At 40.2% G+C, this 13,213-nt stretch overlaps 1 long non-coding RNA gene across 1 annotated transcript in view; it reads right to left on the reverse strand.

Annotated features, from left to right (window-relative positions):
* The window catches only part of LOC120786275, a 31,440-nt gene extending 21,081 nt beyond the window's left edge, over positions 1–10,359 (reverse strand). The window contains exon 1 of the long non-coding RNA XR_005706679.1: positions 10,290–10,359. This is a non-coding gene — a long non-coding RNA (uncharacterized LOC120786275). The remainder of the gene's footprint in view (positions 1–10,289) is intronic.
* Positions 10,360–13,213: the final 2,854 nt, after the last annotated feature.

The following is a 13,213-nucleotide window of genomic DNA, read 5'->3' on the forward strand; positions in this document are numbered from 1 at the left end:
CATCTTGACAGCAACGGGTGTTTGCCGTTGTGCCAGCGCAGTAAATGGTTGGAATACTAAATAGGTTTGTACAATGCTCTGCCGCAAAAACAGGTTTGAATTATATATGTATTTGGAGATCACTGAGTATTTGCGTGGAGAGGGAAAGAGGGAGAGAAAAACAAAGCTGAAAAGGTCGGAGGTCCACTATGTAGAATCAGCTGTCAATTATGCTAGCCTCCAATTCACCCACTCCTCTCCCTGTCTCTGATGCCCTGTCAACTGCACTTGTTGAATTTGGATGTATTACTGTTTGTTCCTTCCTAACACCTCCCTTGCTCAGTCCCTCTGATTGCAATCGAAGTTCAAGCCTCCCGGGAATTTAGTATGCAAGCCCTGCTGCATGCGGTGCATTTGCTATCAGCAATCAGCAAATGCCACCGTCCCCTGCCTTTTTCCTACAGACAGGATTAAAAAAAAAAAAAAAAAAAACCTAACACGTGCAAACAGACGGAAAACTGAACATAGACAAGGGAAAAATATAAAGCAATGGATGTCAACAAACGCAGACAAGGAGGCATGTAAATAAAACACACATAACTGCGATTGTGCAACTCAGATACTTAAAAGGAAAAAAAAACCCTGTCATCTCAGTACGCAAGTTTGAATCCGTACCTGAGGAACATGGGAGTCTCATATTTTAACTTGATTTTTACATGAACTTAAAAAAAAAAAATCTTACGCTTGCATCTAGTGTTACAGGTGGTCTGGACTCATGAACATTTGATTTCGCCAAACGTGGCAAACAAAGTTTTAAAAGTAATGAACAATGCTTAATTATTTTAATTTAACAGCCTTTTGGGCATTTGCTCTATGAAACTGCAGAATTACAGAAAAGGTGTGTTTCTTGACATGTTCACAAGGTTGCTGACTAAACCTCTTCTAGGGAAGTGTGATACAACCAAGAAAGAGATTCTGGCGGTTTTGCAGAGATTAAAGGCATTTGTTTTCCAACAGATGCGCGTTATATGTCACTTAATGAAATCATTAGTACCTGCACTTTTATCTTGTGAAAAGGCAGAAACCACACATGATCACAGCTACCACAAGAGGCTGCGTAGCCTCAATCTCTCGCACAGATGAGCTCGGTGTGTACCTCCGACTGTGCACGCTACAGTCAACCTCCATTTACGTAACTTTGCTTCAAAGTTGCACAGTTGAGTAGGTTAGTGTACTTAGGTCAGTTACGTGTACTGTTCCTTGTGTGATTCTTTCACTGCATGTTTTTTTTGTTAGAAAGCTAAGTGCACAAGATGAAAAGCAGTGACTTAATTCCTAGATTGACAACGTATTACCTTTAATAGGCAGATCCTATTCTGGATATGCTGAAAAAGAACATTTTGGAGATGCATATATGTACATAAATCAAGACGTGTTGGCAAAATAGGATCTTAACCTGCAGCTGATTAGCTTGACCTTGCAAAAATACTGGAAACTGGTAGAAATAGCTAGGCTGGCTCTGTCCAAATATAACGAACTCCACCTACCAACACCTTTAAGCCTCACTAATTAATACATTAGATTCTTTATGTTTCCAACTGAAACCAAGGGTTATGTGCGGGACTATTTCTTCTCAGGCTCAATAATTTCCTGTAGGTTTGCCATCATTGTTAGGTTGCCAGGCGACCAGCAGCGACTCCAGGAGGTTACCGTGTAACTGTGCCTGGCACGTAGCCCCCCATAATACCACAACTTGTCATTTTTACACTTTGGTTTCTGTACAGATTAAACAAACAAGATAACGTGTTAACTTTGGAGACAGCCAGGCTAGCCATTTCCCCGAATTTCCAGTATCTCTGCTAAGCCAAATTAAACAGCCGCAAGCTGCAGCGACCAAAAACCCAAAACCCAAAAATAATAAACAAACACTATCTCTTTACCAGACGCTAAGAAATTAATTAATGTTAATTAGTAACATTTTGAGTTGTTGGTAGATGAATTTCCTTACCTTCCAGTCTCTGTGCAAAGCTACGTTGCAGTCTGTAACTTTATTTACCACACAGACATGAGAGTGATATCAATTGTCTCATCTAACTCTTAGCAAGAAGAGAAATACTTGTCCCAAAATGTCAAAGTACTCATTTGAGACAAAGCATCCTTATGTTGCTGATACTCTGCAGCAATAACATTTCACGGTATTGCTCAGGGCCTGATTAGCCCTTTTGAACTTCCATCTGATGATTTAGGCCAACAACCTTTCATCCATTAATGGAGAAGCTTTGATACTACATTTGCATATTCTTGTCCACAGCAATGTGGCATGCACATATCCAGAGGCCAAGCATAAATACCACTTTTGATCTGCCTACAATAGAGGAGTAGTTTAGGGATTGAAATCACCTCTCCAACCCCCTCCCATCCACTCCCTGGAATATCACTCTGGCAGTAGTCATTGAGCAAAGCATTGTAGAGTCAATAGTGGAAAAAGGCAGCACTGAGAAAGCATTATTGAGTCAATGATTTGACCAGTATTTAGAGATTAAGATTACTTGAATTACATGGTTCAATGCAAAGTCTAAACAAGGACTATGCTGGAGACACTCTTGTGAGGCAAGGTTGTAAGTCAGTGGGAGGAGCAAGCTGCGAAAGAATAGCTAATGCCTTTGTTTTGATTAGCAGTTTGACCCCAGAGATGGACTTGGCTCGCTCATTGTCAGTGAGAGACTGGAGGGGAGGGTTGGCATTCAGACCGGATTCCTTGGCAGCCGTTTCACTCAGCAGGGATCAGATGTCTGCCAGAAGAGATTACACCAGGGATACTGACGCCGTCTCTGGAGTGTGTTTTGACAGCTGACCCTGAAAAGGTGATCTCTCTTGGAAACATCAGTGTACCACAGAGGAGTAGAGTTAATACATATTAGATTTAACATTGGTTGATGGTTGAGGATTGCATATCGATGCATCCAAATAGATTTACGCCTGAAATTCCTCGTTGAATATTTACTGAGCATTAACATCAAATCCTAAAAAGGTACTTCAAATAGTGTGTGGCAATGATCAAATTTTATTACTGCCTTCAAAAACATGAACATTTATTAACATTTTTTAAATCAAACTAATCGCCTTGGTTTACCTCATAGAGCCTGGCCAGTTAAAAATGGTTGTCTTCTTAGAACATAAAAGGCTGGGTAAATAAATTGTGAACAATCCACATTAAGATGCTTTCCTCCACTAGACATATTAGAGCTGCAACGATCAGTTCATTGATCGATTAGCAACTATTTTGATAATCCATTAATTGTTTACAAACATTGATGGTTCCAGGTTCTCCAATGTGGGAATTCACTACTTTTCTTGGTCTTAAATTTGAGTAAATAGAATTATTTGTTGTTCAGACAAATCAAGATTTAAGAGATTCAAAGATGTCATCCTGTGCTCCAAAATATTGTGACTCACATTTTTTACGGTTTTCTGATGTTTTATAGACCAAATTATTAATCCATTAATCATGAAATATATTTGACATATTAATTGTTAGTTGCAGCCCAGAGACATATACTTCAATTTATTTTCATTTATTGTAGTGAGTACAGTACAATTCAGTACAGTAGAAGTCAGACCTGTTTTTTATTTTCTTATTTTTTCACAGGTGGGCAAGCAATGAGGAACGTTTGCTAATTAGACAGCACATTCAATGTGTGTGTATGTGTGTGTCCACATGACACTTTTTGCACATTGTTTCTTTCCAAAGCTAATCAAATATGTGCCGAAGACGAGGACTTGCTCAGGCGGCACAAGACACCTGCTAATCACAATCACAGAGTGACAGAGCTAAAGTTAAACGGTGAGAAATACAGCGAACACGGAATAAAAACAAAAGAAATGCACACACCTGCCTGCTGGAATGGCATGACCCTAACTGCTAATGAATAGAGAGCTCAAACATAGCCAATTCGTAGTGGTGCTTCTTAAACCGGCCACTTAACACATGCTGTGTCAGGACAGATTGGCCTTTCATGACTGCTTTGGGGCTACTGCCTACTGATATGGCTGCTGATGAGTGCATTAAGAGAGAAAAAAAAAAGCTTTGGGCCTAACCAAGTCCCGTTCTCTACTGCGGTATTCTTCTCTGGATAAATACTTCCTTTTTCAGTAGGTGAATATATGAAACCACTCATCTGTTGTTTACTTGCTGCCTCAGTTTTTGTCTTTTACTACCTTTGCGAGAAAGGGAACAGGTGAAGAGGGGAAGGTGGGCCTAGAGATGGGGCTTGAGGAGTAGAGATGGAACGGTGAATGAGAGATAGATGGGGTTAGAGGGTGAAGCTGTGAGGCACCGCAGAGTAGCGAGTGCACAGGAAAAAGGGGAAGATGGAAAGAAGCAGCAGGAGTTGAAGATGAGACCTGGAAGAAGAGAAGAGAAGAGAAAGAAACTTCCATAGATACACAACAGTAGGGATGAATAGTGTAGACAAACTAGCAGGGAGAAGCAGAGTAGTGTGGAGAGGACTTGGCACAGTAGAGGAAGGATAGAGGCAGGACCATTTTGAGATGTCTTATGGGAGGATGACACATATCTTATCCCCTAAAGAGTGGAAGAGAGGGTCCAGACAACCCTGCTGATTGACTGGCAGTGTCTCGGTCTGTCATTCACCATCCACTTACAGTCATCAACACTGGCTGGGCTCCCTGCGATGGAGCCAAGGGCAGACAGCAGCACTGCACAATAAGATTCGTCCACATAAAGCTGTTCTGTGCTAAACGGCTGCACAGCATCAAAGGAGCTTTTAAAATATGCGATTCCCCGTCATCAGCTCTTTTTCAATGAGCATCCATGTTATTCTGGCAAGACATCTGAGAGCTGTCAACCACTTCTGATATAAACAAACAACACTAAATTTGCTGTCATCTTAGGGAAGGCGTTTGCAAAAAAAAAGAAAAAAAAGAAAAAATGCATTTTTTATAACCTGTAAAAAAACAAATGCCAAGTCAACCTGCACTCAGCTTCTATTCGTACAATCAGAAGCACACTTTCCTTGATGCAGTCTCCCTTCTGGGTTAAGTAAGGGTGAGTAACAGAGAAGTTAAACATGCCCCATTTTCCCCCTCTCCTTAATCCATGAACAGTAAATATGTGGTAATTCATTAATGCACGGCCTCTGCTTCATCCAAACATCCCGAATACAGTGGCAGAATGACTCACCAGATTGGCGCTGTCCAAGGTGCTGCCAGAGAGACTACATCACACTTCTCAACACTGCAGCCTACCAGTGGCATCTGAGGGAGTGACGTATTAGTACTGCGCTCTAGTGGTCATTACATGTATTACTTTGCTGTTCATGTAGGTCTCCATCACCATCTGCTGGGGCTGGCGTTACACTTTTTGATCTCAAAAATGTTTTGTGCTTGACTGTAGTAACGGAGAGGTGACGTGTGCCTATGCCTAAGACTTTGTACTGCAAAGCTGTGTTGACTGGGGTAAGGAAATCCAAGAAGTGAATTAATCAATACAATCAGCTGCCACTAACAGCTGATATTAAAGACTCTGCTTGTCTTCAATATGAACCATTAGTCAATGAATTGCAATGGAACAATGGGCAATCATAACAGGAAACGAAAAAAAGGCTATTTTCATGTGATTGCAGCTGAAAATTTGAAGAGGAAACACTTGAGGAATATGAAATACTGAAACATTTAAAGTTGCAGTTGAAGTGGCAGTCTAAAGAATACTGGAAGAAGTTGAATTAGCACTTAAATGGAAATGCTGAAAGAAGCTGAAGCCGATTCAGTTCAAGCTAAAGCACTGAAAGGAGCTGGTGAGATGAAAACTGCAAAAAAAAAAAAGACTGCAGAGGATGAACTGAGCTGAAAGTGTTAGTGGAGGTGGAAGTCCCGGAAGAAATTAGTGCAACTTCAAGAGTATAAATTGAACGAGGATGTAAGTTAAAGTGTTGGCCAAAGTAAACCCTAAAAGCAGTACGAGTGAACTGTGTATGCACAGTAAAAGTTGTGGGAGTTGAGTGCTGATGTCCCAATATGTTCATGGTCCATTTGCTCCTTAAAAGAAAAAAAAAAAAAAAAATTAAATATACCCAGTCTTCAATCAGCCTATAAAATACCCCGCATGTTTTAGTTTTTTTAATTGTCGAATATAAACTACAATATCCCAAACTGCCTGACTTCAGTTACCTCAATTGAAGCTGTAGCCCCGTTTCTGGGCCTCTAAGGCAAAATCAGTCCTCAGTTGTCACCGTAAGTATCTGCAATGCCACATTTGTGATTTTTGCATTCCTGTTCATTCATCCCTCAAGCAACACATTCTAATGTGACAAATATCACTTTTACAAACCTGCCTCACTGCTGAGTGAAAATTGATAATTTCTTTGAGTGTGCATAGTCTTAAAAGATGCTAAATCCCACTTTGAAAATTAAATGGTTTTGCTCTGAAGCACCAGAGAATGATATGCACTAGTGTAGCCTGTGGGGAGTTACTGTGCGGAACTATTCCATCTGCATTAGACAGAAACAATTGATCAAAACAGACTAATTAATGTATGTGTTTTACATATATTCATTTCCGTATCAAATATTAATGAAAATAAACGTATTTGTTTTTCAAATGAGCACAAGGCTATCAAATATTTCAGACACACCTCATTAAAGATACAGAGCCAAGAGCGAACATGCATTTTTAAACGGCCACGATTCACAATGGCATATCACAGAGTTGGCTGCTTAGTTGTGTGGCCTAGATCAGCTATGCAGAGGGCTGAGTGTTGCATGAGATCAACGTCTTCGTGTAGAAGAATCTAAACCACTTGGCCTTTTTACCCCAAGGAGTCCTTGGACTCTTTATGTCCAGTTAAGGGGTCAGAGTTGGGGTTTGTATACACACAGTTCCTTAAGAGAGTTAAGAGAAGCTTGGGCCAATAAATTTGCTGAGTAAATTTAAACTATACACTGAGCATTACCATGATGCCTTTAGTGGATCTTTCGCAGTGAATATTCTCAGTTCAACGAATATGCAGTTATTTATTGCTTTTTATTTAATTAGTGCAGTTAATAAGCTTGCTTCAGTGGGGTGTATGAGCATTCTGTGTGGGGCAGCAACGACTGATGATATACCTGTTGCCATGTCCATAAATGTTAAACGTATACCTGTGCTATCCAGAAATGGAAAGAGTGTCAACACAGAAAAACTGGAATAGTCAAACCTCACACGGGAAGGCATCTGAGCCTGTTATGCTCATACTGATAAATCCTTGGGTAATATTCATCTATCTGGAGATGCAATTATGTGTAGTGATTCTAATTATAAGGATGTGAAGCACTGGAGAGATATCTGCTCCACGTATAATGATATAGTAAGTGCCCTGTATGAGGGCAGTAAGCCCTACTGCAAGCATAAAAAAAATCTGACATTAATATCAGGGCTGGCCGGAAAAGGTATGTAGCTGAGTATCACGGGCTATGGCGACTATAAACAAGCTGTCTGATAACAGAGCAAGGGGTTTGATCATTCTTCTGCTGAACATCTTAAATATGCCAGTACGTGGACGGCTCCTCTCCTTGCTATTTGTTTTACTGCCTTTATGATTCATGGCTTGTTACCAAAGTCAATGCTGTTAGTGCTAATCATTAAAGACAGAGCTGGTAAAGTAGGCATCCTGGATAATTACAGGCCCGTAGCTTTAGCCAGCATACTGTCACAAGTCCGAGAAAGAATTCTGCTGGAGAGATTAACGGGGACGGGAATCGAGAACTCGTTCCAGTTGAAAACCGGTTCCGAATTTTCCGAACCAGCAGAATTTTATGCCTCCGAGCTTATCAGTTCCTTTTGTCAATGCGGCATGTTTTTCAAGACTGTTGCGTATTTTAAAAACATTAACGTCAAACGTGGGCGTCTATGCTGCTGGTACTTGCAACAAGGAGGGGTCGGGGCGGCGAGGAAGAAACTATCCAAAGCGTGGCTTCATTTCAGGAAGAAATATGACGACAGAGCAGCGATTCCCATACATAGGCTCTACTTGGGCGGTCCACCCAGGTAGATAAAATCATTCAGTTTCAACCTTACACTTTGTTTCACTCTCAAACTAACTAGTTTTTGGCCAAACACCTGTCTGAGTTGCATGCGCTGCAGTAACTCAGTGGGGACTAGAAGCGTCTCTGTGCGCAGCTAGATAACTAGTGTCCAACCATAATAGTAACATCCATGAGGATACTACTTAAGAGAACTAGATGGTGTAGTGCAGGTGAAATGTTTGTGGCTGCAGGAGTCAGTACTTTATAAACCATTCTAAGAAAGCTTAGGTATAAATTTATTTGCCAGTTTAATGACTCTGAATATCATCCTGGGCTTATCAAACCCAAAGGTTTAAAACTAAACGCTGGTGCAGCTGTCTCTTTGTAAGAAATTGATTTATATTCTTTTGAAATAAAGTTTGATTGATTGATTTTTAAACATGTTCCTTGTTCACATACACAGAAGAGAGGAGGCGGAGATGCACTTGTTGTAGTGATCTAAACAAATTCAAGTGAGACTCTGAATCTACACCTGCCAGTTTATCAGGTGAAATAAAATCTGCCTTTACGAAGGTGACAATGCTCAGTTTTTGTCAAAGGTTGTGTCAAATATATATTTCCTATTAGTTTATAGCAATAACTACAGACAAAATTTAGAATTAAACGTCAATATAAGACAATGCTATTCAACAGATGCTGAATCAACAAACCTCAAAAAAGACCATAAAGTTGAATCAACACCTCTCTAAAATACACTGAACTAAAACTGAATTTTACAACCATCATGACGATAGGATTCATTGCAAAAATGGGGCCTTAGACTGCATTTTGTCTCAGCTTAGGTAACTCCATAGATCTCCACTTTACCACACTGGTTTTATAAAAGCCAGAAGAGATTACTCAACAATTATACAGGCAACTAATTAGTACCAAGCATTGAGGCAAACGGACAGATACATAAATGCATCAGGCCTAACATATACCACGACACCAATGACAATCCAAATCCAGATGTTTATGCACACCCAAGCCACTAAACACTCAAATCAATTTAACCAGCTGAAAAGACACAAATTGAAGAAACAGGCTGACGCGGCGGCCAACACATCACAAACAACACGACACTGCAAATAAAAATGGTCTTGCGCTTACTGCTTGTCGATTTAACTTCTCTCGAAAACCAGGTCGCCCATGAGCCGAACTTTTTGAACGAGTCTCTTCCTCCTCCTCCTCCTCCTCCTCCTAGGGCTTTCTGTACATCCAGAGCTCTATGCCCAATGTGCCGAGCATGTCCACTCCACCGGTCACGGTATCCGGCTTTCATTCCCCGGCTCCTGCTGGTGTCAAACTGCGGAAAAACCTTTACAAGTCCCTATAAGTTACGTTGGTCTGGAAAAGCCCAACAAACGTCGGCTGGCAGTGTGTCAGGTAACAGCTGTCAGACTCATGGCTCTCCTCGTCCTCGAGACGTCAATTTCCGTGTTTCCACTTTAGCACCTGAACAGGTGCCTAACTACAGTATGTGTCGGGATAAAAGTGCCCCGTTGCTGCGCTTCTTCTTTTAATTTAAGGTGGCAAAGCATCAAATAGTTGGTTGTAGGTAAAGTTTCAATTCATTTGTCCCTATCATGCATAGTTCTTAAACGTAGTATGTTTTTATTTATTTTTTTATTTTTACTAACCTTTGTTAAGATAGATGTAAACCAAACTTAGACAATGCTCAGTTTTGTCAAAGGTTGTGTCAAATATATTTTTCCTATTAGTTTATAGCAATAACTACAGACAAAATTTAGAATTAAACGTCAATATAAGACAATGCTATTCAACAGATGCTGAATCAACAAACCTCAAAAAAGACCATAAAGTTGAATCAACACCTCTCTAAAATACACTGAACTAAAACTGAATTTTACAACCATCATGACGATAGGATTCATTGCAAAAATGGGGCCTTAGACTGCATTTTGTCTCAGCTTAGGTAACTCCATAGATCTCCACTTTACCACACTGGTTTTATAAAAGCCAGAAGAGATTACTCAACAATTATACAGGCAACTAATTAGTACCAAGCATTGAGGCAAACGGACAGATACATAAATGCATCAGGCCTAACATATACCACGACACCAATGACAATCCAAATCCAGATGTTTATGCACACCCAAGCCACTAAACACTCAAATCAATTTAACCAGCTGAAAAGACACAAATTGAAGAAACAGGCTGACGCGGCGGCCAACACATCACAAACAACACGACACTGCAAATAAAAATGGTCTTGCGCTTACTGCTTGTCGATTTAACTTCTCTCGAAAACCAGGTCGTCCATGAGCTGAACTTTTTGAACGAGTCTCTTCCTCCTCCTCCTCCTCCTCCTCCTCGGGCTTTCTGTACATCAGGAGCTCTATGCCCAATGTGCCGAGCATGTCCACTCCACCGGTCACGGTATCCGGCTTTCATTCCCCGGCTCCTGCTGGTGTCAAACTGCGGAAAAACCTTTACAAGTCCCTATAAGTTACGTTGGTCTGGAAAAGCCCAACAAACGTCGGCTGGCAGTGTGTCAGGTAACAGCTGTCAGACTCGCGGCTCTCCTCGTCCTCGAGACGTCAATTTCCGTGTTTCCACTTTAGCACCTGAACAGGTGCCTAACTACAGTATGTGTCGGGATAAATGTGCCCCGCTGCTGCTGCTGCTGCTCTTCTTCTTTTAATTTAAGGTGGCAAAGCATTAAATAGTTGGTTGTAGGTAAAGTTTCAATTCATTTGTCCCTATCATGCATAGTTCTTAAACGTAGTATGTTTTTATTTATTTATTTTTTTATTTTTACTAACCTTTGTTAAGATAGATGTAAACCAAACTTAGGATTCTTCTGTAAAAAAAAGTTTGTTTTTTTTCAAGATGGCTGTCGGAAGTGACATTTATACCTGACCTTTTATATCACCAAAATAAATAATTGTCTTATCGTGATAATTTATCTATGTAAATCTTTTTTTTTTTTTTCCCCTAACCACTTAAAAGGAGCAAGGAGATTTGTTGCATTCTGGCTGCCATCTTGTTTGGTCTAAAAGCAGATGGGCAACTCGGAAGACCATTCATTAAGTTCTGTCTTTTCAGTTGAAGGATTTATCAAAAGTCTCGTTGGTATTTAAAAGTATATATTTAAATGTAGTTCTGTATCAGTACAAAATTGATACCATACATCATGAGCCTCAAGTTAGGAAGAAATCATTGGTGATAAACGGTGCCACCGGGCTATTCTGTATGCCGTCTCAGTGTATTATATGACAAAATATTTGCTATGATAAAAGAATACGATCGCTATTTCAAAAGTTAAAGTGCTGGATTTACTTAGAGGAAACCAATAGGTCAATCATACTCCCTTACATAAGAATTATACAAACAGATTATGTAGTACATTAATTTGGCATTATTGTGTTAAATTACATTACGTGTTCATATGGCTAATAGTGGTTGGGGCTGTTGCCTCACAGCAGGAAGGTCTTGTGTTCATATTCACTAGCTGTATGGAGTTTTTTTTTTGTTTTTTTTTTGCGTCTGTGTGGTTTTCCTTCAGATGTGACCTGCTTCAAGTCAAGGTAACCTGAAAGTATTATTTCTTTTTGCACAGCTAAGATGTGTTGGTTATAGTGCTTAATGGTGTCCATAGCAACCAGCATCACCGGGTCATGCAATGTAAGTGTCACTGAATGCGCAAGTATGGTGCCTGTGACCTATCTTTATACTTACATATCTGTCTATCAACATAACCACAGGTAATTTTTTTTCTTAGAGAGATAGAAATGTTTATAAGGCAGATTGGCCCCCATGTCAAGGTTGTCCCCTAGTCAAATGGCCAATATGGTGGAAAATCTAAGGTGAAAACGCCAAGCAGTCTTCTTAACCGGTTAAGGAAGGAACTCAGCAGGCCACTGTCTTGTGCTTACAACCCATTGCATCACAGGTTTATGGCTTTGATCATTATCTTACCCAGCAATGACAACGTATTGAGTGATTTATTCACTGGGCTTCATCAATTGCCACCACAAAGATCCTGTTAGCTCTTAGCAACACTTGTTGGTGGGGAGCATGGCACACAGTTACAGTCTGCAATGTACTCTGAAGTGCATCTGTCGTTGTTCATACGCTATGTGTCTGTAAATAGATCTCACCTTTTACATAAAGACATGTTTCTCTCTATCTAAACCAGCAGGTACTCTACTCCCATTCTGTAACATAACTTAACCAGCAATATAATTTGTTAGGAAACTCAAAACACCACAATGATAACCAAAAAGGGATCCACTGGGTAAATTTAAGGATTCTTCAGGGGTACCAGGGATGAAACAGTCTGCTTCCTGTACCCGTGTACAACACTTTCTTATCCCATTATGTTGTAACCCAGCCCGTCACACTGCAATGAAGCTTCTATACAGCTTCTTAACTGGAACACTGAATAAAAAGTTGGATTTAAATCCGTGGATTCAATTGTCGTAGATTTCAAAGTACATTACACTCATTTTCTGAGCAGACTTTGCAGAATTTGTTTGTGGTTCTGCTGCTCTGTTATAGGGAATGACAGTAACGGACACTGTTTCAGTGTCAAGGCTTATTCAGTTAAAAAAAAAAAAAGCCAAGTTTCGTTGTCATGTTAATTTATTACTCTGTCATTTTTTTTCCATTAGCTACTCTAAATGGGCAGATTCGTTTTTTTAATCTTTGTATGATTTAAATATCAGACACCAAATGATGACTGTACATATGTTGTACATCTACTTATGAGGATCTAAAAATAACAGATGCCGTCGATTGCAGGCACATTTTATTGCAACTTCCAATTACTGATTGTCCCTGATCTCTGTTTCTACTTAACTGTGCTGTTAATGTTACCCTATTGGCACATTTTAGTACCCACTGTCAAGATTTTCTGACTTGCTTGTGCCATAACAGAATTTGAACAGCAGAGGGGGCACTTTCAATTGGTTCAGGTAATGGCTAGAGTCATGATTACCAGTTGAGGTTGTGAGTCATTTCTCAGTAGCACGGTGTCCTGTGCCTTCCACATGGTGCTGACTCACTCTCCACTGGGGAGAGGACATGTAGGTCAGCCTTTGACTGACATGCATACTGAGCACACAGTGTCTGGGAAACACTGAACGTATTAATCACCAAGTGCAAGGTGAGAGCATTGTAGCTCAGTTTCAATAACAGGATG

Source organism: Xiphias gladius, chromosome 24 (assembly GCF_016859285.1).
Source record: "Xiphias gladius isolate SHS-SW01 ecotype Sanya breed wild chromosome 24, ASM1685928v1, whole genome shotgun sequence".
NCBI lineage: Eukaryota > Metazoa > Chordata > Actinopteri > Istiophoriformes > Xiphiidae > Xiphias > Xiphias gladius.